Here is a 26814-nt window from a genome sequence, read left to right on the forward strand (position 1 = left end):
ATGTATAAATATATGTATATATGTATATTTATATGTAAAATCATTCTATACATATTTCTATTTATCAGCTCTTTCTCTGGGTGAAGATAGTGTCTTCCTTCGTATGTCCTTTGTAGTTAATTTGGGTATTTATAGTAGTCAAAATGACTTTTTCATTCAAAATTGTTCTTAAAACAATTTTGCTGGTACTATGTAAATAGACTCTTTGTTATGTTTATTTCAGTCATTTCATGCACATCTATTCATGTTTTTCTAAGATCATCAAACTCATCATTTCTTCTTGCACAGTAGTATTCCAACACTATTGTACCACAACTTGCTCAGCCATTTCCTAATTGATGGGCATCCCCATGATTTCCGGTTCTTTGCCACCACAAAGAGAGCTGCTATAAATATTTTATTTTTCCTTTTTCCATAAGCATCTTTGGAAATAGACCTAATGGTGGTATTGCTGAGTCAAAGGGTATAGGCAGTTTAATAACTCTTTGGGCTTAATTCCAGATTAATCTCCAAAATGGTTGGATTGGTTCACAATTCCACCAACAACAAATTAGTGTCCCAATTTTTACAACTCCTCTCCAACGTTTGTCACTTTCCCCTTCAATCATTTTAGGCAATCTGATACCTAGGTGTAAAATGATATCTCAAGGTTGTTTTAATTTGCATTTTTTCTAATCAATAATGATTTAGAGCAACATGTTATTTCTTAAAATACTTTACATGCAGAACTAAAATTTTGTATATTTTCAGGTTTATAAAAAGGATTGAAAAATCAGAAATTTTTTTCTGGAAAAGAAGAAAATGCAAGTAAAGTTGACTTATCTTAGATGTCTTAGTTGATTTCTCTTAGATGTTTTAACCTTTGATATTTCATATTGAATTTCATTGATCTATTAGGTACCCTTAGCTGTGCTTCTTTGACATTCTAGAATCTAGTTTCCTTCCTAACTCAGTATCCCAAGGGTTCAGGGTGGAGGTCACAAGTAACTTGAACATTAAATAAATGTAACTCAAGTTTTATTCTCCAGCATTGAATATCTCAGGTGATTCCAGTTAAAGGAACATCTACTTTCATCTTATTAAGACTTTTTGCTATTTGTAGCAGAGAATCTGTTTGTAATCCAAATTAAGGAAGGAACTTTGTACTAAATATGCTTATGAATTTGTAAACCCATGTAATCACTTTTCACCTTTATATTCAGATAAAGATAGACAGATGGAGCCACATTTATATATCTATCCAAAGGGACAGAGACATAGAGGTGTATGGATTTTTGTCTTGGTCCTAATAGTACAAGGAAGACATTGCCCAAGTGGACAAATAATACTATGCATTTTATCATTCCTCTGAAACATCCACATCTTGATGTCTGTCTCTAGATTTTCTTAATAGGAAGGGTTTTTTTTTTAAATTGATAACTGTATTTTAATATAATTGGCTTCCTTTGTGATCCTTGTAGTTTATTTCATGTGTTTACAAACTTTGGGAGGAGGCAGGGAGTGTCCATAGGTTTTAGCCGACTGGCAAACAGGCCAATGATAAAAAAAAGAATTAAGCTTCCCTGGTCTGGATAAAGATGGATTGACTGGAGTGGTTACCTGGTTCCCAGTCTGCCCTTTTACCTAGGCTTTGAGGACTTCTTGGGGATTTGTGGTGCTTGGCCACTTGCCAAGCATATATTGATTCCTTCTTTCATGTAACCCACCACCACTGTGTAACCCACCACCACCACCCATTCCCTTAGCAGAATGTTGGACAAATAGTAAGTGCTTAATAAATTCTTATTGAGTGATAAATTATATCCCATTGATGGAGCCTTCATTGTCATGTGAAAATACTGAAAGATTTAGAAATCTTGTAGAGTCAGCCTTGGAGTATATGAAGAAGCTGTGATTCTAGAGGGCAGCTAGTAATACTGGCTAGTTTATGCAACATTGGTTTGTGTCTAAAGGGAAAATTCATAAAATATTAATAGTAATTCTGTACTTGGAAGTATAGTTATGAAATGATTCATTCTCATTCCCAGAGTAAAAATGTACAACTCTCTAACAAATGGACTGGGAGTTGAGTTCCTGGCCCTGGGCTAGGAAAGATCTGTTTTTCCAGTTTGGCTCCCATTTCATCTTTATGCCTCAAACTAAAGGACATGTGGCAACATAAGGATAGCGTCAACTACAGGTGTCAATGAAAAATAATACTAAATCCAATAAAGTATCCTTTAATATTTTTAAACACATAATTAAACAGAAGTAAGGTAGCGGTGATGTAGGTCCCAACTGTTTCTAGTTGTTTGTTGCCGATTTGTTTTTCTCAGTGTTCCTGCTACTGGAGCAGGTGCCTCCAATACAAATATGTGGTCACACACCAATTGGTCCACTTATGTAGAGGTCATCTCTCACAATCTTGAAGAAGGGAACTGCAGGTGTGACACACTGCTGCCACAAGGTGACTACCACCTCTCCCTTCTCTTCATTCTTCTAGTGAGTCACAAAACTCCCCAAGTAGCCTGTAAGTGAAAACCACCATCCTATTCAAGAGTTGATTTTGTGTTAGTTTCCTGACTACTAATTTCCAGAAATTTAACCTCTATACAGTTCAGACAATTCTTTAACATGAGGAGATGTAAAAGAATTTCAAATTTGCATTGGTAAAGAGATTTTTCACATGAGAAGTTTTCTACAAAAATGAATTTATTTGTCTCAACCCTCTAAAAGTAAATGATTAAAAAAAATTGTGCAGGGCATTGTTTTGATTAAAAGGCTAAATTCAATCAGATTCTTTATCTTTTTGACAAGTAGATAAGATCTCTGAGGGAATGAGAAGCTTTGTTTTGGTGTAGAAGATAGTAATTTTGGAATACTGAACACCTGGAGATGTTTGGCAAGCCTAACTTCAGGAACTTCAACTGATCTCTTAAGTGGTATTGAAGTCCTCGGGGACATGAGGAGAATGTCACTAGGAAACAGAATAGGTGTAGTAAAGAGAGGAAGGAAAATACCAATCAGAAACCTGGCCAAAGTAAAAAACTGTGCCCTGGGAATAACCTTGAAACCAGCAAAGGGAAAAGGCATTCTTTCATTTCTCTGGTCAGCCTAGCCCTAGATGATGTAGCTTCCTGTTCCTGGAACCCAGAACTAAGGCTAGTAAAATTAGTGCTTGAATTCAGTTACATTTGTGCTCAAATAGCTATGCTATCAAAGGTTTTTAATCTAGTATTGGTGGATTGATTTCAGAGAGTCTATGAACTTAGATGGGAAAGGGAAAAATATAATCTTTATTTTCATTAGCCATTGAAATTTAGTATTTCTTTCAATTATTTAAAAATATTATTCTGAGAAGACTTTCTAGGCTTCACCAGATTGCCAAAGGGGTGCAAGACACTAAAAAGTTTAAGAACCCCTGTATTATATGTCTTGGCCTGGGAACCTAACCATGAAGTCTCACATTTTTTCTATCAAAAATAAGTTCTCATTTCCAGACAATTGATTTATAGGTAATTTTTTAGAATATAACTCATTTCATGAGATGAGTTATTCAGCTTTCTAAAAATGAAAATTATGCTTCTCTTTAATTGAATTTTAATTGGGAAAGGGTTTCTATGGAATAGAGATATTGAATTGAATACTGGAGTATGATAGCATGGAAGGGGTTGAGTTGGGGAGAAACATAAAGAAGGCAGAATTCAGGGGAGACTGAATCTTACCTGACACAGATTGTGATGAAGTAGGGGTGTGTGTTTTATCTCTGAAAAGACACAGTACATTTTTCTACTAAAATATAGTAATAGTTATAATAGCTGACAAATGTATCATTTTAAGGTTAATAAAACTCTCTACATATGTTATCACATTTGATTCTCATAACAGTTCTATGAGAAAAGGAAACTAACTTTTGAAAGGATTGAGTGAACATATAGTGGGTGCTTAATAAATCTTTACTAAGTGACTGACTTTCCCGTAGTTGGAGAGCAAGTATGAGAGATGAGAACAGAATTCAGGTTTCTCCTGAGAATTTTTCTGTTTTTGATGCAAGATCTTTTTGACTAATATCAATGAAAAAAAGTGGAAAATGGAATAGGGATTTCAATACTCTCTCCATATACATATATGTATTTACATATATGCATCAGAAAAACAATACATTCATGACTATACTATAATGCAGTAGTAGTAGCAGCAGTAGCAACAGCAGCAGCAGCTAGCCTTTCTCTTGTGCTTTAAGGTTTCTAAAAGGCTTCAATCAGTATTTGTTTACTTTGCACCTATTCATATTGTCTCATCTTATCTTCACAGACAAAAGTGAGTTGCCCAGGAACACAGAGCACTCAACTATTTCCCTTAGCTGCCTATTTGCTATATCTGAGACATTGGATAAATCACCTTACCTTGGTAGGTCTCTATTTCTCCAACGTAGAAACCTTTAAATCTTTGGGTATTATATATTTTATTACGCTTACTAAACAAGTACATTTAATTAAAAACATTTTTCACTGGACCTGGAATCAGAAGACCAAATTCATATCTTGCTTCAGAAACTTAGAAGCTAGCTGAGTGACCCTAGGCAATTCATTTAACCTCTGTCTGCTTCAATTTCCTTGTGCATAAAATGGAGATAATAATAGCGCCTACCTCCTAGGTTTGTTGGGAGGATCAAATGAGATAATAATTATGAAGCACTTAGCACAGTGCCTGACACATAGTAGGCACTTAATAAGTCCTTTCTTCCTTTCTTCTGTCCTTCCAAAAAGATGCCAGATCTTGGGAGTTTTAATGAACAAGCATTGACATATGAAAATACCTGATTGGCAGAACCCCCAGCAATCTCCACGTGGGAAAAGATCACTCAGTGAGATTAAAATAGAAGAAGAATTTGGATTTGAGTGTAATCAGTTGCAAGTGGCAAATGCTGTGATTATTATAGAGCAGGCTAGGTCAGTAATATGATGCAGCCTTGTTTGTTTTTCATATTTAAATGTTTCCCTTGGTTTTTATTCCATTTTCCGCTTTATGTTCCTTTTTTCATTGATAGTAGCCAAAAAGATCTTGCATTGAAAAGAGAAAAATTTAAGAAGAAACCTGAATTCTACTCTCATCTCAGCTTTCTACTTACAACCATCTTTACATAGAATTTAGGTCATCTACGGTTGTAATTATTGCAGTTGAATGATGTTGATAGATATGGGAGACTATGATTGTAGGGCGTTACACATATTGGAAGACTCAGCTGATATATTAATTTTGCTGAACTATTTTTCCCCCTTTTTATCATTCTTTGTGATATGAGATGGCTTTCTGGGGAAGGAAGGGAAAAGGATATATTTAGAAATGAAGGTGATGTAAAATCAAAGTGAAGTAGAGACAAAAGATACCGTAAATGTGTAGATATAGATATAGATATAGATATATAAAGGTCATAGTGTTCTATGATTTGCAGCTGCATAACATCACCAGGAAAATTAATGTCAAAAAGATGGGCTTTCCTGGCAGTAAGCAGCTGGGGATCATTTCAAAATGCTCTATTCTGGGAATTAAAAAAAAAATGTGATGTATACATATATATTAGGAGAAATATGTAAGCCTATCAATTACGAGGCCACTAAAAAATAAGAATACAAAAAATAAATGGTTGTCGTTTTGTGACAGATCCAACACTAGACCACAGATGTAATTCCTTAGTTTAAAGCCCTTTCCACTTTATAATTTAATATTGTATATTTTGATTTTTTTTAATGAGAATAATCTTAGAATTATTAACCAACTCTTAGAACTATTAAGACTGGCTAAGGAAGGGGTTAGTAAGTAAGTAATGAATTATTCACACCTCTAAACTGTCCCCTTTGCTCATGTAACCACCATCCTAGTTCAGGTCTTGAATTGTTTTGCCCGGTCTATAGTATTTAACTCCTAATTATTCTCCATATCACAACTCTCTCCCCTCACCAATCTAGCTTCCACACAAATGCCAAAGTGATAGTCTTAAATTGCAATTCTGATCATGTTATCCCCCTCTCAAAAAGTTTCAGTGGCTCTCTATTGCCTCTAGTACAAAAAAGCAATCTGTCCTTCGTGTCAGGAATGTATTCCCTCCCCAGTTCTTCCCTTTGGTATCCTTATCTTCTTTCAAAGCTCATCTCAAATGCCAACCCCAGTACATGGCCTTTTCTAATTCCCCTGAAATTCTCATCCCTAACTACCCCAAATTAATTTGTTTTTACCGATATGATTTCTCTTCATAGAACATGAATTACCAAAGATAGAGATTATTTATATGTTTATATTACCAGCAGTACTTAGTAGGAGTTTAATGAATGTTTATTGATTGAATGAATTAATGAATCAGATTGCTTTCTTCTTAGTGTTATAACTTCCTTCGAAAGTTCCCCTCTCTGAGGGACTGTATGGAAAAAGCCCTTAATCTTGAGAGGGGCTTCAGTGAGCTCCAGAGGTAGCACATATTCTCTCTATTTAAAAATTGGCTTGCAAATATATATGTACCCTACTTAGCTCTATCTACCCTTATTATTCTGATTTGGAAAACTAGTAGAGCCAGGATTGATAGAACCAGATGGAGAAGTGGGGAGGGACATGGAAGAAATCTCTGTTTTTGAGAGAAGGCTTCCTTTCCTCTTCCCCCAGATCTTCTGCCTAGACCTACTTGGAAATTCTCCTTTCTCCTCTTTAGTGAACTGTCTCTATGATGTATTAATCTGTAGTCTCGATTATGCTTTGCAATGATGGACTCAAACTGTAATTATGTCAGGCAAATAGAAAGCATGCCTGGAGATAGTTTAATATTCAATTCAATTCAAAAAGTACTTGTTAAGCAGCTTTTGTGTAACAAGCAGTAGAGACATAAAGAAAAAAAAGGAAAGAATCCCTGTCCTCCAGGTGCTTATGATCTACTGGAGGGAAAAGCATGCACACAGGAAAGTATATACAACAAAACACACCCATGAACCCCCAACTAACCCAGTATAGCAACACAGAACACAATTTGGCAGAAATCTTACATAGGACCTCTTCCATTTCCAAGATTCACTTTTTACAACTGCTTAGACAGTCTAAGGCATTAAGTGTCTATGTGTGTCATAAAGTCATTCTTACACATCATCAGATTCTTACACATCATCAGCTTTTTCTGGTAGTACTTGCAGAAACCATCTGGAGTTTCCTGTGTGCATCTTTCTATGCTGTTCTCAGAGGCAACACAGAAAAATTGGATAATCCTTTCCAATCGCTCCTCTCTACAAGCTCTACCATATGTGATGGCTGAATGCCAATCTAGTGGAAGATCTAACAGGAAATAATCTCCAAAATCTGTTTTAGTTTGATCATGCACTCAGGCCTTCATTAACAGTTTATTATTGCTATTTTTTCATAAATCAAAGATAAATGCTTAGAGTTATAATTCCCTCTTAGGAGTCGGAAGGAGCCTTGGATTTTCTCTAACCCTGCCACCTAATTGTATACACACAGGAAAAGAATAGAAAGGGGAAATGTTTTTTCCAATGTCACGTAAGTAATAAATAATAGGACCAAGATTCAGTCCTAGATACTTCTATTCCAAATTCAATGTTTAACACTTCTATTCAATCACTAAACATTTACTTAAGGCCTACTGTATGTCAGCTATTTTGCTTGGCTCTGACAACACAAAGATCTAAAAAAAATAGTCTTTGAATTCAAGTTCATGTTTTGTCAAAGAACATACTACAGGTACACATAAGTAGATATATGACATATGCAAACTAAAGACAAGATAATTTATGTGTGATGGGGAAGAGAGTATTGCTAGCAGGCCTTATGTAGGAGGTGACTATTATGTTGAGCTTTGAGGAACCTAAGGATTTTCCAGACACCATGAAGGGATTGTCTTACTTTTTTTTTTTAATCTTCTTTCCTTAAGCCTGGCAGAAGGGTATTTTACGTAGTTAATAGATAAAAATGAGAATTGTCTTTTGACAGCCCAATCCAAATGTTCACATCCAATAAAATATAATAGACAAAACTGCCTTAAAAATGCCAAAGGTAATACAAATTCAATGTATGTTTTGAAGCTACTTTAACATAAAGTGTCATATCAGGATCTCAAAGTGATTTACTCATGTTCAAAATAGTTCTTCTTTTATAACATTGTGTAGGGGTGTACCAAAGGCATTGTGAGGCCTTCCATCATTCATCTGCATAACAGCCCCTTGGGGATATATAGCTTATCTTGACTTGATAGGTATAGAGATGAAGGGGCAGAAAAATGGAAAGGATTGCTTTAGTCACAAGGTGAATTTTGCTGATGAGAACAATACCGTGGGATACTGATTTCAGTTTCCATTGCTACAGTCACCCTGGTTATTTTATACAGGTTGGTGAAAATGGTTGCGCTGAGAACATGAAAAATATATAATCTTGTGTTCTTCATAAAAGTGTTTGAAAGAGCTCAGTTGATAATTAGATACATTTAGTGTTTGATGGAAGATTAGGGAAGACTACAAATTTAATTTATTGGAAGGAGGCTATTCATTCTAAACCACCTTTAAAAGAAAGCAATGTGCTTAAGAATACTAACTCTGGCATTAGAAGATGTATATTCTAAATCTGGATCTGCTGCTAATTATCTGTGACTTGTCTTCCCTGAGTGTTATCTGAATTAGGGATGAGAAGGCTAGACTAAATGATCTCTAAATTTTCTTTTTGTTTGTTTTTGTTTTTAGATGTCTTATTAGAAATTTAACATCAAGCATCAAGAAAAATACAAAACTTGCTTAGTAACTATAATTGAAATAATTTCAACATGTTAACGTTGTAACATTTTGGTTACTTTCTTTAAGCCTCCCTCAGAATTTTATATTTATTATTCTGTGATTGCTTTGAGTGAAAGTAATCTTCTATTCTTTTAAAATTTACATTTTAGAGATACAACACAATGCTTCACCAAAAATAAATAAATAAATAAATGATATTAACAAACTTGCTTGATTTTGTGTTGTTATTCTGTCCCACCTCCTCCCCAAAAAGGCATATTTTAAAGTCATCCTTGATTTCCTTCCAGAAATAAACAATATGTAGAGAACATTTATAGAAAATTTGTATTTACATTTTAAAAGTCTCAATAAATTCCATGTAGAATCATTCAAACAATGGATAATAGTAAAATATTGGAATTTCTCAACTTATGAATGCATGCTATTTTATCACCAGGAGAGTTTGACTAATCAACCCCACACACACACACACACACACACACACACACACACACACACACACAGATTGACTAACATAGGAGTTATATTTTTATTTAAAACTTGTACCAAGGTTTCCGTTAGTATGGGGAAGAAGGGAATTAGAGGGAAAGAAAGCAATGTAATGTCTAAAGAGTTCAAGAGACATAGTTTCTTAATAATTAATGATTTTATTAATCATGCTAGCTGATAATCAATAAAAGGGACCTGTGACACTCTCAAATGCAAAAGATACCTCATGGAAATCCCCTTCAATGCTTATGTGCCCTTGGAAGAGCAGGTGTTCCTGAGGGTAGCAATCAACTCTTATTGGTTAACACTTAATGAAAAGAATGACTATTAGAATGAGAGGTGGACCTATTCTAATGAGGGGCTAGAGGACATGAGTCTAATCACTCTAGCTCCCAGGCCACCCCCAGCCTCAGCCTCAGAAAAAAAGATTTACCACCCTTCCCAAACCTGCCTGACTGAGTGGAATGCAATGGGTCAGAATTCACCTTAGAATAAATTCTTTGTAAAGTGTTCTAGTTAGGTAGTGCAACAATTCCCACACAAGATGGCAAGGCATGTACCCTGGGGATTTGGGTAATTTCATCCATCAATATTTTTTTTCAGATGCTGGCTTAGCCTAGCAGACAGTGAAGGTCTGGGAAGGGGGAAAAAACTATTTCCCCAATAACTGGCCATTTAATAATCATTTATCTCAGTAGCATACTCCTCTCCCCTCCTCCCCCCATCATAAGAATGAAAGTGAGCTTGGACACTAGTGAATCTGAAATATGATTATATAGCTATAAACATGCTTGCCACGAAGTCTGTAATTCAAAAATTCAAATAGCTTTGGAATGGGAAAACTATTCTTCCATTATCAGTCATTATTACTGATGGGAATTCATTTTAAAGAGCTTTCCTTATACTTTGGCTATTGGGGTCAGTTTGATCTCTTTTAGGCCTATCACAGAGGAAATTGTTTCAAAAGGTATTATCAAGAAAACCTTATGCCTCATAGTTATTCATCTATAACCCTTTCATCTATTCTATGTCTAAGACCTCAGACAGGTCACAATAGGATCTAACAGATGTGGCTTGTCACAGTTACACATACAACGTAGGGGAACACAAACTCAGACAGAGGAAATTGTATGCTCATTGCTCCACCAGAAATAAGTCTCAACTAGTTCTTTTCCTCTCCATCCAAATATATGTAGATATAGATATAGATATATATACATGCACACATACATGCATATATACATATACAGACACATATAAGACATATATATATATATACACACACACATATACTTATACACATTCACACATATATACATATATTCACAATCACAATTCCCTCTTCCTAAAGTAGGCATATTCATAATTTCATCTTCATAAAGGTGGAAGAAAAGGAAACCAGCTGTAGAGTCTCTTTTAGGCTTAAACTAGATTAATTCTAAGGTTGCTTTCAGCATTGGGATTCTATGATTCTGTGAACACATTCAATTTTATAGCTAAAAGAAAGTCCAGCTTAGAAACAGCACCTAGAAGCTTGGACTCTTTTTCCTTTTGTATGTTGCCCGAAGGCAACAATGGAATGAGAGAAAGGCTAATTTCCTTTCTGACTGCCAACCTTTACCCAAGGCTCAAATCCCTTTTCTTCTTGATTATGATAATAGCTAGTTGAGAAGGTTCTTCTGGACAAGGGCACAGTATAAGTATATTTTGTTTGGAATAAGGGACAGAAAAATCCAGAGAATAAGAACAACAAATATAAATGAGGGCATCATAATAGGGCATTTAGAGAAATCAGTAGGCAGAATGATGGGCTTGAGAGTTTGACATGGAGGCAGAATGGATGGGGAAAAGACACCAAAAGGAAAAGAAAGAAGATCTTTAAGACAAAATTAGTCTACCCTACCCCACCCAGCTTTCCCTAGGGTGATATCTGTCTTGGAATCAACATATTATGGAATAAAAGTCTGTAAAGGTGAAAGACAGCTGAGCAAAGCTGTTAATCTCTCTAGCCTCTCTAGCACTGATACCTTTTTCAGATGGTATCTCCATTAATAAATCAAAGACATAACTAGCTACAACAGGAGGTCTGTTCTATAGTGATTTAGACACTTCAACATACCTGGTAGGGTATGTATAAAACCATGATACTGGTTAGAAATAAACAATCCCAGCAGCTGGCAGCTTAGTGGTATAAGCTTTCCAGTTTAGTAGTATAAGTTTTCTAGCCAAGCCCCTTAGAAGGAATGCCATGGTGGGCTTGGAGGCAAGCAAGCTTTGGTCTCCTTCCACTCTTTCCCACCTTAAGTAGAATAGGACCTTGTGAATTTCAAGAAGTCCGAGGCTTGCTACACTCCCAACCAGCATCCTAGTCAGAACTGTGTCCCAGGATCATCTGATACAATGTTTGCATCAGAAGTTAATGACTCCTAGATATATTAGGAAACGCAACTTCAGGAATCTATGAGGAGCCTGGCAGAAAAAGTTACCCCATGCCTAAGGGGGAACTTCATGAGTACCCCCTTGAAGAGGAGTAAAGCAATGTGTAGCAACCTGAGGCTGTTACCCCTTTGCCGTATGTATAATTTAAGTTTGAACTTATTTTCCTTTGTACTCATGAGAGAGTGTATCACAGACTCTAAGGGGAATGTTTGTACCAATTGTTCTTCCTATACTACCTTAGTAAATACCCCTTTCTAAAAGTTAAGTATGTCTTAGCTAATTGATATCAACCAATAATCATGAGGAAAAGCATACCAGTGTATGCTCATGAACTATGTGAACTAGGTGATGTCTCTGCTTTTTAGTATGCTGTTTAGATTTGCCATAACTTTCCTTTAATGGAGCAGGTGCTTTTAATTGCATGGCTGTAGTTGCCATCTGCAGTGATTTTTGAGCCTAAGAATATAAAATCTGATGCTGCTTCCATTTCTTCTCCATCTATTTGCCAGGAATTGAAGAGGTCAATTGCCAAGATCTTAGGGTTTTTGTTGTTGTTGTTGTTTGCTTGTTTGTTTGTTTGGTTGGGTTTTTTTGTTTTGTTTTTGTTTTGTTTTTGGTGTTGTTAAGCTTCAAGCCACTTTTACACTCTGCTGTTTCACCCTCATCTAGAGGCTTCTTAATTCTTTTCTAACATCAGAGTGGCATCATCTGCATATCTGAGATTATTGCTATTTCTCCCAGCAATCTTGATTCTGAGTTTTGATTCATCCAGCCTGGCATTTTGCAAGATGTACTCTGCATGTGTTAAATAAATAAGGAGACAATATTCAGCCTTGTCATACTCCTTTTCCAATTTTATACCAATCAGTTGTTCCATGTTCAATTCTGACTCTTGCTTCCTAGAGCACATACAGGTTCCTCAGTGAGATGTCTGGTCCTCCCATCTCTTTGAGGATTTGCCACCTGGATGAGGACTTGCCTTAGTGGAATCAATGAAGCAGAAGGAGATGTTTTTTCTAGAACTCCCTTGCTTTCTCAACAATCCAGTGAATTTTGGCAATTTTGATGAGGTCTAGAGGATTAGGGGTGCTGGAACTCTAAAATCATGACAGGCGAGTCCTGCTGGAAAGAATTTGACCAAAGCCTTCTTTCAGCCAAAGACAAGGTTGATTAAAGATCAACCATATTAGTCAGACTCCTAAGGAATCTGAGAGTCTGTGAAGTATTGGCTAGATTCTAAGAATCAGAGTAGTGGCTAGATTTTAGGAATCTGAGCATCTTAATGGAGACAAGATGGATCTTATATACAGAAAGACTGTGGGAGGGATCGAGAAGTGGCCAAGTATTTTGGGGTGACTGGAGGAGAGGTCTAAGGAGATCTGGTTGGGAGTGGCCAGTAAGCTGGGGTGAACAGAACTCCTGGGACCTGGACAATGGAGCCTAGATAGGATTAAGAGTGGGAAATGGCAGGAACCATAGGGATGGCTAGGCTAGGTTAAGAGTCCACAATGAAAGGCCAGTTGATGGGATTATAGCCTAAGACAAATACCAGAGATTTGGTCCTGTGGGAAAGTCTCCCAACCTCATCAATTTGTTCTATGGTTCTTCTGCCTCTTCTAAAACCAGCCTGTTCTTCTGGTAATTCTCGGTTTACATATTGCTAAGGTCTAGTTTGCAGAATCTTAAGTATAACCTTGCGGGCATGTTGTTCAGTAATTTGAACATTCTTTGGCATGCACTTCTTTAGAATTAAGATGTAAACTGATCTTTTCCAATCCAAGTGGCCACTGTTAAATTTTCCAAATTTACTAGCATATTGAACGCAGCACTCTAACAGGATCATCTTTTAGGCTTTTAAATAGCTCTTCTGGAATTCCATTACCTCCACTAACCTAATGTTGATAATACTTCCTAAGGCCCAACTTCACTCCATTCTCCAGGATGTCTGGCTCTAGATCAGGAACCACAGAATCTTGATTATTTTTGATGTTAAAATCTTTCTTGTATAGTTATTCTATATATTCTTGCCACCTCTTCTACTTCTGTTATGTCCCTATCATTTTTATCTTGTATAATGCCCATTTATGAATGAAACATTCCTTTGATGTCTCTAATTTTCTTGAAGAGATCTCTTGTCTTTCCCATTCTATTGTTTTCTTTTATTTCTTTGCATTGCTTATTCAAGAAAACTTTCTTATCTCTCCTTGCTATTCTCTGGAATTCTGCATTTAGCTGCTTATACTTTCCATTTCTCCTTTCCCTTTGCCTTTTCTTCTTTCTTCGGCTATTTATAAAGCCTTACCAGGCAGCTATTTTGTTTTCTTTCTCTTTTTTCTTTTCTTTCTTCTTGAATGTTTTTTTTTGTTATTGTTGCCTCCTGTATAATGTTATGAACCTCTGTCCATAGTTCTTCAGGCACTCTATTTCCTAGATCTAATCCCTCAAATCCATTTGTCACTTCAATTTCATATTCATGAGGGATGTTGTTTAGGTCATATCTATATCATCTAGTTTTCCCTACTTTCTTCAATTTAAGTCTGAATTTTGCAATAAGAAACTAATGATCTAAACCACAGTCAGTTCCAGGTCTTGTTTTAATTCACTATATAGAGCTTCTGCACCTTTGACTGTTAAGTATATAATCAATCTGATTTCAATACTGACTATTTGGAAATATCTATATGTAGAGTCTCTTTTGGGTTGTTGAAAAAAGAATATTTGCTATGACCAGAAAGGTAGCTTGACAAAACTCTATTAGTCTCTACCCCATTTCATTTTGTACTCCAAGGCCAAACTTGCCTGTTATTCAAATTATCTTTTGATCTCCTACTTTATCATTCCATTCTTCTACAATGAATATGACCTCTTTGTGTGTGTGTGTGTGTTGTTACTAGAAGATGTTGTAGGTATTCATAGAACTGATCAACTTTGGCCTCTTCAGTATCAATGGTTGGAGTATAGACTTCTATTACTGTGATTTTGGATTGTTTGCCTTGGATTCAAACAGACAACATTCTGTCATTTTTTTAGATTATTACCCAGTACTGTTCTTCTCACCCTTTTATTGACTATGAGGGCCACTCTATTTCTTCTAAGGAATTCTTGCCCACAGTAGTATATGCAGTGATCATCTGAATTAAATTCACCCATTCCTATCCATTTAAGTTTACAAACACCCAAGATGCTAATGTTTAATCTTTCCATCTCCTGTTGACCTCATCCAGGCTACCTTGGTTTGTATATCAGGTTCCTATGCAATATAGATTTTTTAAGCACCAGATTTTCCTTTCATCATGAGACACATCTGCAGCCGAGTTTCCTTTTAGCTTTGGCCCAGGCACTTCATTAGTTCTAGAGTTACTTGTAGTTATCCTCCACTCTTCCCCAGTAGCACGTTGGACTTGACCTGACCTGAGAGACTCATCTTCCAGTGTCATATCTTTTATCTTTTTCATACTGTCCATGGCACTTTCTTGGCAAAGTGATTGGAGCAGTTTGTCCTTTTCTTCTCCATTGGATCACCTTTTGTCAGAACTCTCTATCTTGGGTAACCCTGCATAGCATACCTAAGAGTTTCATTATGCTATGCAAGCCCCTCTGCCATGACAAGGCATTGAGTGATCCAGGAGGGGAGAGCCATCTAGGATATATACTTTAATGTAGTTAGTAATAGATCACTGGAGGTTATAAATCATAGGTTTGTTGCCCATTTATGGATCTCATGGAAGGGATCCATGTTTCTGGTCTGCGTACTATTGTTTGTCTTTCATTCTCAAAGAGGACCAATGACTTCATGAGGGTGATGTGTTGACATGTGTATGAATTGGATTTAAGTGAAGCAGAGCTGATGAGGACTAGAGGTTAGGGGTCCTGGAATCCCAAAATCATGACATGCAGTTCCTGCCCGAAAGAATTCGACCCAAGTCTTCTTTCAGCCAGGTTTATTCAAGATTAGCCATATTAGCCAGACTCTTAAGGAATCTGAGTATCTGTGGGCTGTTGGTTAGATTGTGAAAATCTGAGCAGTGGCTAGATTTTAGGAATCTGAGCATCTTAATAGAGACAAGATGGACCTTATATACAGATAGATTGTGGGAGGGATCTAGGAGTGGCCAAGTAGTTTGGGGGTGATGGGAGGAGGGGCCTAAGGAGATCTGGATGGGAGTATCCAGGTGAAAAGAACTCCTGGGACCTGGACAATGGAGCCCAGCTAGGATTAAGTGTAGGAAATGGCCAAGGGCCATAGGGAGGTAGGACAATGGAGGGGAGATTGGGTGTAGCCACAATGAAAGGCCAATTGATGGGATTATAGCCTCAGGGGAATGCCAGAGATTTGGCCTTGTAGGAAAGTTCAAGGTTTTTCCTTTCTGGGGCCCAGATCCCAATCCCATCAGAGTTACACAAAATCAGTCTCAGTCTCTCCTCCAGTGTCATCAGAATCTATTAGCAAGGCAAAAGTCAAAATGACTGGCCACAGGCCCATGATTCAGTGGATGACTTTGGCCTTTTAAAATTAAGGTCTTTCCCAGTCCTTAGTTTGTCAGAGGCAAGGCCCATTCAATGACTAAGGGGTTGGTCAAAATTGAAACACAAGATGGCCTAGTTTACCATCACAAAAGTATCAATCTGGAAGGGGAAGACCTTCTGAGTTTCTGGCCAGAATAGAGGAGAATTGCTATTTACACTAACTCTTAGCCATTAAAACCCAAATAATGAGCAACAGAGGGTTGGGCTGGATCCTATTACTGGCCATTCAATGAAAGCCATAATGATTTGGGTTTAAAGGCCTAGTCAAGTAGCTCCATTTGAATCACAATAAACTTTTTAAAAGCATGTTTTTTTCAGAGCTTTATTTCAAGAAATCATAAATAAAAACTGCACAGGATAAATTGTCCCAACTTTTTGAAAAAAAAAATAGATTTTTTTAAAAATCTAGCCCCCCCAAACTCCAACATATCTTATAAAATATGTGACCTAAAATTGTATTCCTTTGGACAGAGTACCCACATACAAAGGTATAATGCTCCAAATGAGGAGAGGGAACACATGTGGGGAAGGAGGAGAAAGAAGAAGAAGAAGGAGGAGGAGGAGGAGGAGGAAGAAGAAGAAGAAGAAATATTTTCCAACTTGAACTTGCATGTAGGGTCCCCAAAAGGCAGCTATTACTACTCACAGACTGTTGTTTGTCCTCTGTTCTCAAAGAGGACCAATGACATCAAAAGAGTGTGACTTGGATTTAATTGAGGCAGAGCTACACAAAGTCATCAGCCTCACTCTCCTCTCCAGAGTTATTGGAGTCCAGTGGCAAGACAAAAGTCAAAACAACTGACCATGGTCCCTCTTAGAGACTGAATGACTTTTAAAGCACCTTATAATTATAAGATCTTGATGTTCTAAGGTATTTTATTATAATTTGGACCATTTTTTAAATAACTCAGCTTCACTTCTCTGAAACCCAAACATCTTTTCTATTTTAATTTTCTTTTCATCTTTTCCTCCTTCATCTTTCTCCCATTGGTCTTGACAGTTCTCTACCCAGTTTATCCTCTTCTAGTAACTTTGATGGCCATTGGCAGCTCTAGGCAACCCAAACTACCCCTAACTCGTGTCAAGCTTCTGACCCCAGGGTATTCCAGGTCTCCCCAATTTTACTTTAGGGAACAGGAGCAAATGAAAACACAGTTGAGTATGAGAATCTCTTCCTGAAACCAGTCAGAGGAAATGTATACCACAGTCTTGATTCCAAGTTTTGGAGCTCCACTTTTGACTAAGTGATCTGGTCCTGTAGATAGAGGGCAACCCCCAAAAAATGACTGGCTATGAGATTCTAGGCTTCCCCAGGCTCTCTTTCCTCAGTTGTAAAATGGAGATAACACTACCACAACTGCATCCATCAGGCCTTTTATGGCCTGTAGGCTGCTTGCAGCACACCAAAGGATTTCCTCTACGTATAAAGAATGTTTTTGCCTACTTTTTTTGAGAACTGCTGGAAATTCTTTGGCATGCTGCATGCAGCCCAAGGGCCATAAGTGGCTATAGGCTACAGGTTGTGCAGGCCTGAACTAGCATCTGTTTTTCCAGGGATATCATGAGGATAAAATGAGGTAATATGTGTAAAGTACTGTGGTCCACTGGATAGATTGCAGGGCCTGGAGTCAGAAAGACTAATCTTCCTGAGTTCAGATTTGGTCTCAGATACTTGCTAGCTGTGTGCCCCTGGGCAAGTCACTTAATCCCATTTGCCTTAGTTTCCTCATCTGTAAAATGAGCTGGAGAAGGAAATGGCAAATCATTTCAGTATCTTTGCAAGAAAATCCCAAATGGGGTCACGAAGAGTGTCATAACTGAACAGCAACAAAAACTTTGCTAGTCGTTTATCATTACCTAATTGAGTGAACACGGAGCTCTTTCTGTCTTTTCCCCTTGTCTCTTCATTTGTAAAATGGGTTTTGTACTAATGCTTGTTAGCTAGCTAATTCATGGGATATTGTGATGAATAGAGAGAACTGAAGCAGAAACATCTTGTGAACATGCCACCTGGCCCTTAGCCAGATGGAATGCTTAGAGGATTGAAAGAGAACACAATAATATTTATTGAGTGACCTGAGACACATGGCACAGCCATTTGCCAACTCAGATTCATTTTTATTTTTTAAGAGTCAAAAAGAGTATGGTGTCAGCATTTCAGTGGCCTAATTCTTATTTAACACATACTAAACCCAACATGTACTAGAGGCTTCAGTACTTCCATTTTTCAAAAGATCTAATATTTCATTGGGGTGGGAACTCCTTCCACAAACACAAATCAAAGCCCCTTCACATTGTAGTTTAATAGTTGCTCCTCATGAGTGGTTATAACAACAACAACAAAAAGTAACATTTGGTGGTCAACCCTCTAAATTAACTTGTCTGTTGCTATCTTATTGGTATAGTAAATGCCTAGTAAGAAAATTCTTTTCTATCCAAGTAGATTGGTACCTGCTGGGCAACTCTTGATCCTAGATAGTCAATTGGTTCATTGAGAAGCTAAGATTGGCCTGGGGTCACTTAGTCAACATATGTCAGAGGCAGGATTTGAAGCTAGTCTTTCTAACATCAGGTCACTGATATTCATTGTACCTCTCTAGTCAGTCAGTCAGTCAACAAGCATTTATTAAGCACTTACAAAGACTCAGGCACTGTGTTAAATTCTAAGCATACAAACAAGGCAAAAATAAGATCATTCTTCTCAAGGAGTTCACTTCCAATAAAGGGGGCAGCATGCCCCTCTGATTTCAACCCTTCCAAAAAATAAAGAATTCCATCTTTATGTAAATGGAAGGTAATCTCAAAGGTAAATACTAATAAGTGTATTTGGGGATGGATGTGGGGATTGGAATTCACCTTCTGGAGAATGTAGGCTTGGAGATGAGGCTTGATACAGGTCAGAGAAGCCAGAAAGTAATGGTGAGGGGGCAAAGCAGTCCAGAGCTGAGAGGTGTGGTGTGATATATGGAAGAACAGCCAGTCAGAAGGCAAAAAATGAGGACTTGGAATCTTGTGTGTGAGGAACAGTAAAAAGGCCAGTGTCTTTGGATAATGGAATAAATAGAGGACACTGAAGTATAAGAACACTGGAAATATAGGAAAGAGCTGGACTTCGAAGGGCTTTAAAAGTCAAACAGAATATTTTAAATTGGATCATGTAAGTAATAGAATGCCACTGGGATTGAGTAGAGGAGTGACATGGTCAGACCAGAATTTTAGGAAAAATTACTTTGGTAGTACTGTGCCTCTCTAGTTGTTACATTTGCAAAGGGAGCAGACAAACTAGAGTACTTGCAAAGGAAGGAAACCAGAATGGTGAAGAATCTGAAACCACGCCATGTGACGATGATTTGAAGCAACTAGAGATATTTAGCTTTGGCCATTGTGGTCCTGACTTTGAGGCAGGATCACTGTCTCCTTTGTCATGTTTCTCCTCAAATGTTTCTTGAATAATAGAAAATAAAGTTTAAAGAAACAGTAGAAGTTGTTGTCCTCACTTCAGTCATGTCCAACTCTTTGTGATCCCATTTGTTTTTTTGTTTTGTTTTGTTTTTTTGTTGTTGTTTTGTTTGTTCATTTGTTGTTGTTGTTGTCGTTGTTGTTGTTAGCATACACTGGTGTGATTTGCCATTTTCTTCTCCTGTTCATTTTACAGATGAAGAACCAAGGTAAACGGAGTTAAGTGGCTTGCCCAGGGTCACATAGCTAGTGAGTGTCTTAGGCCAGATTTCCAGAAAATAAATCTTTCTAACTCCAGGCCTGGCAGTCTATCCACTGCCCCTGTTTGTTGTAGAGGTAATCTAGTTCAATTGTCTCGTTATATAAATGAGGAAATGGGAGAGGGAAGTGACTTGTCCAGGCTCACCTAATAATAGGATTTCACTACTTCCTCTGACCTTTAATCCAGCATTCCTTAGTCAGATGATGGAGCTAGTCACATGGTAACCCTGTATCCTGTATTTAGACTCCATAAAGCCTTCCAGAGATAATCCCCCTTTCTCCCCATCCTTATGTCCTTCAAGAATCCCTAGCACAAGGAGACATCAGAGTCTGAGCAGGTGCTTTATAAAATAACAAAGAAGTGAGGGATTGGTGGGTGAAGAGTGAAAGACATTTTCATTCTCAGTAAATTATGTCAAATACACTAAAAATAATCTATCCTCATGAAATCACATTTTTAAGAACCTAGAATGAAGATTAAAACAGAGAGAGCTCACACACAGGAGGAAGTGTGGGTTGGCAATAAGACTGCTAAATTTAGATCCTGAGGGCCTAAATTAAAATCCCAGCTTTGTTACTTACACTCTTTGCGATCACTTAACTTTTCTGGAGCTCAATTACTTTATCTGTAAAATGAAAAGATTGGATTATAGGGCTAGTAGGGTCCCATCCAGCTTTCATGCTATTGTGTTGATATAGAAACACAGAAAAAAAATACAAGGCTTGCCCTATTATTTTTATTATAATTATTACTTGGTGGATCAGATGATAAAAGATTCCTATGTTTATTTTAGTTAAAAACAGGCCATTGTTTGAGGGAAAAGGAACTCATGATTCATAGCTCACTCTATCATGGTTAACAGTAGCATTGTCCTTGTCAGATTATGCTCTAGTATGCGTGGTACCATATCAAAACCAATCTTATAGATGTAGTGATGACTCAAGCTTGACTTCCCTAATTTCTCTACCCAGCATAAACCTCTGTTTCTGGGTCTTAAGCTAAAATTATTGGTGGTTAAAGAAAAGAGGCAAATGGGATTGGGATTTCAAATACATCGTACAAATGCTCTGGGATCTCCTTCAGGGCCACTCTTATAACTGATAATAATAATGATGACCAAAGTTTATACACAAGGAACTTTTTACTTATTTCATTTAAGCCTCATAATGAGGTAGATAACATAGATATTATTAAAGAATCATAGATCTAGAGATGGAAGGGTCTTTAGTTACCCTTAAGTACTCTTCCCTCACATTGCAATTGAGAAAACTGAGTCTTAGTGAGGGGAACTCAGATATCGCTGATTGTTCACACCCAGAGGTAATTGCTACAGGGTCTTGAAAGATGCTGAACTCAGGGTTAGGGGACCTCATTTAAACTCTAGCTCTTTTATTCACTATCTTTGTGACTCTGAGCAAGTCATACTTCACTTCTTTGGATTTAGCTTCTTTATCTGTAATATAAAAAAGTTTAGACAGATAGGAAGCTAAGTGGTACAGTGGGTAGAATGCTAGACCTGAAGTCTAGAACACCTGAGTTCAAATGTGGCCTCATACAACAACTAGCTTTGTGAACCTGAGCAAGTCAATTTGTTTCTGTCTGCCCGAGTTTCCTCATCTACAAAATACAAATAATAATACCTACTGCCCAGGGTTGTTGTGAAGAAAAAATTTGACATTTGTAAAGCACTTTGCAAACCTTAACGTACTGTATAAATGCTAGCTATTGTTATTGTTATACTATAATTACTATTTTATCTAGGAAGATAAGATCCTCTGAAACAACCACCAGCCCATGTTACCCTAAAAGCTATGCTTCTTTTATTTAAAGAACCAAAGGACTTTTTTTTAAAGTTTTTTTTTTTTTAATCAGCAAAATCCCTCAATCAAATTCAAATATAACTGCATACATATCTAGGAAAGGATACCTAATACCCAAGACAGGTATCAACTAACACTCTAACAGAGACTGATTTGCTTTCAAGGAAGAAAAGAAAAAGGTGAGGAAGGAATCATAACCAGGATAGCAAGTGTCATGATTAGGGAGAGGGGATAGGACCTGAAATAAAACTTTGGTGATCTCACAGTTTTACTGAATGAAAGAAAAAGCATTTTCTAAGTATTTAATAAGTGCAAAACATTGCTGTACAAGTGAGGCCCTCTTCTCAAGAAACTAACTTTACAATAGGGAAAGAATGGAGGTTTTAATTCTAAGTCAAATGGAAAAGTACCACACAGTCTTTACGGTGTAGTAGCAAAGCAGATCATAATAATGCTTCTTCTTTAATGTCCCTTCAACTGATTAAAATCATATCAGTTTCAGAATTAGAAACACTTGATGATACCAAGGACTTTGGTGGCCAAAAATATATGTATTTTTGTTCTTCAGTTACTATGGCTGGAGATCCTGGAGAAGTAGTTAGTTGCCTAACTGCATCTCCACAGGGATTTCTTCCCTAGATCATTGCAGTGAGGGTTATTTTAAAGCACTTCTGTCCATTGACAGGTTCTTGAGTAAAGCATTCTAGGCTATCTCCATCAGGGTCTGAAGGGTGAATATGGAAGTATGGGACAGTGAGTACAAAAATGACAAAGTATGTAATCTCAACATATGAATTGGAGTTATATTTGTGACCTTAAACAATTAACTCTATCTCTCTGAAGCTCAGTTTCTTCAGCTGTCAAATAGAGCTAATCGTACATTCACTAACTGCTTCATGGTGATGATGGAATGGACTCAACAAATTTAAATACATATTTCTTTTAAAATTCATTTCTCCTGGTATCCAGTTGATAGAGGAGTTTCCTGCCCTTTGGTATCATGAAATTCAACTGATAGATATTAAGGGATTCCATATTATCAATGAACTTTGTAGTTTGCTGTAATTTGCTAACTGTGCCATCTCTTCAAAATACCCACATGAAAATTGTGTGCATGCCTTTACATGAAAATTTTTGATCAATTGGATAAATTAGTTCACTACAATTCAAATCAAAGTAGAATCAAAATGACCAAATGAAAAGCAGCCAGCTAAAATGAAGCAAGGTCTGCTGTACTCCCAGTGTCACTACTTACTTTCTGATTGACCTGACCTGAGCCTCTGTTATCTCATCTACACAATGGGGACACTAGACTAGATGATCTTGAAAGTTCTTCCCAGCTACAGTTTCTACAAATCTACTTAACCACATTACATGCTAATTGGACAGAGAGTCAGGAAATTTAGTCACTATCTGTGTTACCTTGGGAAAATTATATGACCTTTCAATTACTTCATTTCCTCAAATGTAAAAGGATAATAAATAATGCTTCTATTAAAAGTGTTCCAGGAAAATCAACTTCAACAATGAATTATGTGAGAGGATTAAGGGAAGGTGTTGTTCAATTATTTCAATGTAAATTATTTGGTGAATTGTACTGTCAGAAGGCTGGCTTCTCTCTCAAATATTAGATTCCTAGACTCCAAGAATGGCAGCTAGATGGTACAATGGATAGAGTGCTAGGCCTTGAGTCAGGAAGACTTATTTTTCTGAGTCCAGATGTGACTTCAGATACTTACTAGCTGTGTGACCTAGGAAAAATCATTTAACCCTGTTTGCCTCAGTTTTTCATCTGTAAAATGAGCTGGAGAAGGAAATGGCAAACCATTCCAGTATCTTTGCCAAGAGAACCTCAAATGGAGTTATGAAGAGTCAAACACGGCTGATAAATGATTGAACATACTCCAAGAAAAATATGAAAGATGTATAGAAAATGTTGTACTCCTAGATTTGCAATGTTGTAACTTAAGGTCAGGGTTGGGAGTATATCTCCTATCTTAACAATGTCATTTTAGTGGTACTGGGGATATTCTATCTAAGTAGATGCAGTACTGGATAGGATTCGGAGTCAAAGATAAGACATTTTATTAGCTATATGATGCTGGGCAAGTCATTTAACCTCTTTTGGCATCAGTTTCCTAATCTGCAAGATAAGAGAGTTAGACTTAGCCTCTAGTTTCTTTTTTATGTTTAAATATATGATCGTATGATATCTGAATGGTTTCTCAGCTGGGCACCCTGACAACCGAAATTTCTCCATGAAAGAGTAAATTATTTGGCTTTCACGACTTGTCATGTCAAAATGACAATATCATTGGGAGAAGAGACACATTTTTTTTTAAATAAATACTTATTTTGAACATCTACTATGCTTGAGCCCTACACTATAAATAAAGGAAATAAAAAAAAAAAAAGAAATGAATGCTTCCGTAAAGTGAGCTACATTCTCTTAGAGGAAACAAGGCAGGCATACACAATTAAACACAATTCAAGGAAGAATGTAGGTAGATTTACAAAGGGATTTGGGAATTCAGAGGACTTCCCAGTTTCAAGAAATCACAAGGGCCTTCATGATCAAGGTAATATTTCATCAGCAGAGCCTTGAAGAATTAGCAAGAATTAGGTAAGCAAAGCTAATCCGGAGCTGGTGTTGGCAGGTAGGATAAGAACTGATGAATAGGTTGTATTGCTATTCCCACTCTCTCATCCTTGGTTTTCCATTGACCACATGTTTAACATTCTCCTAAATGCAATGAGCAACAGAGCATAATAACAGAGCTCATTAGAATGTGCTAATGCACTGTACCCAGGAGGAAGAAAAAAGAGTAGATTCATGGGAAAAGGAAGGAAAACTTCAATATCATGATCAAAATTCAAATTAATCAATTGAATCAAAATGGAAAGGCTTCCACTTACTGAAGCACACATCATCTACCTCAGGAAGCAACATTAAAATGAAATGCAATTGAGAATTTTGTATTCCATTTAAAGGAGAGAATTAGAAATCCTTCACACTTGCTTTGCCAGATTTCTTCAAGAGGCTTCTTTTTCAAATATATTCATGGGGAGGCTGAGCGGGTAGGGATGCAGTTGTTCTTTGATAATTGCAAATAATATTGAAAAACAGTAACAGAAATATTGAATTAGAAATAGCAGTACTCTAATGGTTCTGCTTCCAGGCCAGCTCCCTCAGTCATTGTTCATGGGAGCCACTTTTGGGGAGCTGATGTATCAGCTTTCTCTGGGGTGATGGAGAACATTGCCTCCCCCTTCAACAGTCACACATACTAATGACTCAGAAAAGAAAATGCTCACCACCCAAGTCCTTGGCACTGTCAAGTGGTTCAGAATCAGAAAAAGATATATTGTTTGATCAGTGGAGGCGGAATTAAAGAAGAGATGTTGCCACTGACTGACGCTATTCTCTAAGGATCATGAGTCCTTTCCTGCTAACTTGTACCCAAATCTGCCCTGTCTCTTCCAGTAGAATGGGAGCTTCTTGAGAACAGAGACTGTCTTTTCTATTCATATTTCCAGTGCTTAGTACAGTGCTTGACGCATACTAAATACTTACTAAATTCAATTTTGTTCCATTCATTCTCATTTATGTGTGTATTTGTTTTTTACTTGTGATAGAAAAATCTAATGTTATCTGCACTGTATCCATGATCATTTATATATGCAGAAACATAATCCTCATTATGGAAAAAAAAAACTTCATCAATAGAGTCTTTAAAATATTTTTCTTTGTTTTTCTAAAATAGGCATATTATTTCTTTGATATTTGTCTCAGTAATATAATTACAGATTGCAGAAAATTGTGTTTTGATGTTATCATTCCTAATTACATTTTTCAATTAAAAAGGAAAATACATAAAAAATAATATGACAACATACTTTTGATTCATTATTTGATGAAGTGTAGTTGGACTTTTCAGTTAACCTTTACAAATAATATCTATATATCAACTAGTTAGATGAAAATCAAGTTTCAATAATTAAATGGGTTTAAAAACCAACTTTCCCCAGGTCATCAATCATCTTAGTGATAATTAAAGACATCTGAAATATTTGAGCATTTGGGTGTATTCCTTTAATTCCTTCCAACTCTATTAATTCCCTTATTTTTTTTTAATTTTCTGGTTCCTATTTTTCTGCTCCCCTGATGATCTCTAAAGTCCTTTCCACTCCTCCCTATATGAGTGTGTGTGTCTACATATCTATGGGCTAGTGGCATTGGGCCAAACAGTGAGACCCAGAGCTATTTTCATTTGGTTGGTGATATTTGTTTAGGATACAAAGTTCAGTATCATGCTTTAAATGTTTCATGTTTTACTTGTTAGAATAGTTCAAAAAATAAATTCTTGTTTAAATTTGAAGGTTTATTTTTTTGGCCAGTAGAATAATGGTAGACACCATAATTAATCACATTAGATAATAGAATCTACTAATAGAATTTAAGAAATGGATGCAACCTTAGTAGTGCCTGAATCATGCAAGGAACTCCCACTGTAACATGCCTAATGTGAGCTCTTCCTGATTTCTCCAAAGTTTCCCATTCTACTTTTTGACTGCTCTAATTGTCAGAAAGGATTGTTTTTGTTTGTTTTCTCAATCCTTCAAATATTTCTTAAAGTACCTACTAGTGCACTGCACTAAAGATACAAAAAAAGAGGAAAAAGACAGTCCCTGCTCTCAAGAAGTTCACAATCTAATGGGAAAGACAACAAATAAATCTAAACAAGTATATGTTTATATATAAACATAATGCTCATATAGCTCATAAACAAATGAGCTATATACATGATAAATAGGACAAAAAATTAAAAGAGAGAAGGCATTAGAATTAAGAGTGGTTGCGAAAGGCTTTCCTGAAATTAAACCTAAACTTGCCTCTTTATTGCTGTTGCTCTGGTTCTGCCATTTGGGACCAAACAGGACAAATCTAATCCTTCTTCCATGTAACAGCTCTTCAGATAAGTGGAGACAGCTAACATGCCTCTTCCCTCAAGTCTTCTCATGAATTCAAAACTCTTATTGTAATTACCCTCAACTGGTC

At 36.7% G+C, this 26814-nt stretch overlaps 1 protein-coding gene across 1 annotated transcript in view; it reads left to right on the forward strand.

Annotated features, from left to right (window-relative positions):
• The window catches only part of CSMD1 (CUB and Sushi multiple domains 1), a 2488924-nt gene that overhangs the window by 1270528 nt on the left and 1191582 nt on the right, over positions 1-26814 (forward strand). The gene's annotated exons all lie outside the window — the stretch shown is intronic.

This window comes from Vombatus ursinus, unplaced genomic scaffold (assembly GCF_900497805.2).
Source record: "Vombatus ursinus unplaced genomic scaffold, bare-nosed wombat genome assembly UNPS02014841.1, whole genome shotgun sequence".
In the NCBI taxonomy this organism is placed as follows: Eukaryota; Metazoa; Chordata; class Mammalia; order Diprotodontia; family Vombatidae; genus Vombatus; species Vombatus ursinus.